The following is a 3,505-nucleotide window of genomic DNA, read 5'->3' on the forward strand; positions in this document are numbered from 1 at the left end:
TCTCTTTGATATCTCAAGCGAGTAAAGTTTTGCTAAAGGTAATACAGAAATGGCTACAATCATACAATGACAGAGTACTTTCAGAGGTTCAAGCTGGATTCAGAAGAGGCCATATAACAAGGGATATCATTGCTGATGTTCGATGGATCTTGGCTGAAAGCAGAGAAAATCAGAAAGATGTTTACCTGTGCTTTATTGACTACGCAAAGGCTTTCGATTGTGTGGATAATGACAAGCTATGTACAACATTGCAAAGTATGAGTATTCCAGAACACTTAATTGTACTTCTGAGAAATCTGTATCTGAACCAAGAAGCAGTTGTTCGAACAGAGCATGGGAACACTGAATGTTTTAAAATTGGTAAAGGTGTGCAACAAAGTTGTGTTCTTTCACTATACTTATTCAACCTGTATGCTGAGCAAATAATATGAGAAGCTGGGTTCTATGAAGAAAAACGTGGCATCAGGATTGGATTGTATATCACAGATGATACAACCTTGCTTGCTGAAAGTGAAGAGGACTTGAAACATTTACTGATAAAGATCAAAGAGCATGGCATTTGGTATGGATTACATCTCAATGTCAAGAAAAGAAAAATCCACAGCATTCAGTATGGATTACATCTCAATGTCAAGAAAACAAAAATCCTCACTACTGAACTAATAAACAACATTCTTATCAATGGAGAAAAGATTGGATCAACTATCAACACTCACAGAAGCAGCAGTCAAGAGATAAGATGACGTATTGCATTGGGCAAATCTGCTGCACAGGAACTTTTTAAAATGTTGAAGAGCAAAAATGTAACCTTGAAGACTAAGGTGCGCCTGACCCAAGCCATGATATTTTCAATAACCTCATATGCATGCGAAAGCTGGACAGTGAATAAAGAAGACTGTAGAAAAACTGATGCCTTTGAGTTATGGTGTTGGAGGAGAATATTGAAAGTGCCATGGGCTGCCAAAAGAACCAATAGATATGTTTTGGAAGAAGTGTAGCTGGAGTGCTCTTTAGAGGCCAAGATGGCTAAACTTTGTCTCTCATACTTTGCACATATTGTCAAGAGGTAAAAGTCACTGGAGTAGGATATCATGTTTGGTAAGATGGAGGGGTGGAGAAAAAGAGGAAGACCCCCAATGAGGTGGTTTGGCCAGGTGACAGCATTGATGGACTCAAGTATGGCAGAGGTAGTGAGGTTGGCCCAGAATTGGACATTGTTTCATTCTTCTGTGCATGGCATCGCTATGAGTCTCTTCCGACTTGATGGCAGCTGACAACAACAACAAAGATTTACAGCCTCGGAAATCCTATCCAGGGTAACTATGAGTCAGAACTGATTCCACAGTATATAGCGTCACTATGAGTTGAAACAGATTCGATGACACTAAACAACAACAATATTCTTATCAACCAGCTTATAATTAGAAAAAATGCCCAAAGATGTCTGATTTAATGTTCCTCAACTTTTTTTCACAAGCAATATTCATCCTAGTTATAACAATGTCAGGTAATAAAGCATGCAGGGGCCCTATAATCTTATCTTTGATTATTCGCTCATCAAAATGGAGTCCATGATGAGCTCTTCTGGTGCCTGTGTGTCTAGGTGGCTACTTCATGTCAGAAGTCCTAAATATTATAAAAGAATTCTCCTCCATGGCTAGACAGATGGTGGCAGTGATCCCCTGTCTTCTTGCAATTTTGAACTTGCAAATTAAATCTGTCCTTTTACTCTTCCTAAAGAGCCTGTCTGAGAGCTTCTTGGTCTGAGATTTTTCTACATGCTGAGAATGCAGGTTTTGTTTGACAATTTGCAGACAGCAGCAATCTTGTGATATGATATAAAGAAAACCACACCCAGGACGAAAATGGATATAATCTAATTGTCTCCATTATGATATAAAAAATGAGCAGCCAATCAGTTCATGGGGTGTGGTCTGCATTCGCTCTCTATATATGGGCAGTCAAGCAACGTTTAGTGCCTCTTTAAATGCTCTGAGTCCTGCATCCAGCTTGTCACAGTCTTACATCAGGTTCCGTGGCTTCCCTTCTGACCTGCCCATCTTGGAGTTCTCAGCCTTCACAGCCTGTGAGTCAGGTGACTGCTCTCTGACCTGCTCATCTTGGCTTCATCAGTTCTGGAAGCTACCTGAGCCAGGACAAACTTGCAGCCTGATATCTACCTAACCTGGGACTTGTCAGCCTGTATACCTGGTGTGACGCTGCAGAATAACATACTGGACGGCAAGGCCTGTTGAACATCAAGGTCAAGTGTTCAAATACACCAGCAGCTCCTCTGAAATCCTAGACGGGATCTCTACAAGTCGTATCTGAGTGAAGGCAATGCATGAGTCATTTCCTTAAGGTAAATCTCTTTTTATATGTATAACTGGAGTCCTGGTGGGTTGCTGTAGGATAAGCACTGCACTGCTTACCTCAAGTTCAGAGGTTCAAACTTACTAGGCACTTCTCACAAATCATACACAACATTGCTATGAGTTTAACCACCTCGACGACACTTAACAACAACAGGTCATTATCACTAATGACTGCTGTCTAATACTGCTTTCTTTAGTGAATCATCACCAGTGAACATTTTATTTGTATATATTTTTGTTAAGTGCCATTGAGTCGTTCCAAATGGTAGAGACCCTGTAGAGGGTTTCTTAGGAAGGGATGGTGGGTTGGAACCTCTGACCTGGTGGATCAAACTGACCTTGCAATCCAGAGCATTATCCTGCAATGTCACACCAGAACCTTGGTGGTAGTGGCGTTGTGCCATGGAGTCACTTCCCAACTCATAGGGACCTTGTGTAGGTGTTCTGAAGTTGAAAATCTTGACGGGAAAAGAATATCTCATTTCTTCCACCAAAATAGCCTGTTGTTGTTAAGTGCCGCAGAGTCGGTTCGGGCAAATAGAGACACTATCAAGGGCTTCCAAGGAGCGACTTTTGAGTTATGGTGTTGGAGGAGAATATTGAAAGGGCCATGGGCGGCTAAAAGAACAAACAAATCTGTGTTGGTAGAAGCACAACCAGAGTGCTCCTTGGAGGCCAGGATGGACAAATTTTGTCTCTCATATTTCAGACATATAGTCAGAAGGTATCAGTCGCTGGAGAAGGATATCATGTTTGATATGGTAGTGCCTCTTTAGAGGGTCAGAGAAAAAGAAAAAAACACAGTGATTTGATTCACAAAATGGCAGTATCAATGGGCTCAAGCATGGCAACAATTGTGAGGTTGACACAGGACCGGTTTGTTCTGTTTTGCATAAAGTCGCTATGAGTTGTTACTGACACAATGTCACCTAACAACAACAACCAGAAGGAGTGGCTGGTAAGCCATAACCATCCCCCTTGCAGTTTAAACCACGTTTGCTGTCCATCGCATTAACACACAGCGCCACACAGGCCTAGACTTATAATGACTGGTCATGTTGTTTGGTTGTACGTTTTCCACACACAATGAACATGGGTTTTGACTGCCATCCAGTTTAACTGAGCCACTA

Source organism: Chrysochloris asiatica, unplaced genomic scaffold, assembly GCF_000296735.1.
Source record: "Chrysochloris asiatica unplaced genomic scaffold, ChrAsi1.0 scaffold00214, whole genome shotgun sequence".
In the NCBI taxonomy this organism is placed as follows: Eukaryota; Metazoa; Chordata; class Mammalia; order Afrosoricida; family Chrysochloridae; genus Chrysochloris; species Chrysochloris asiatica.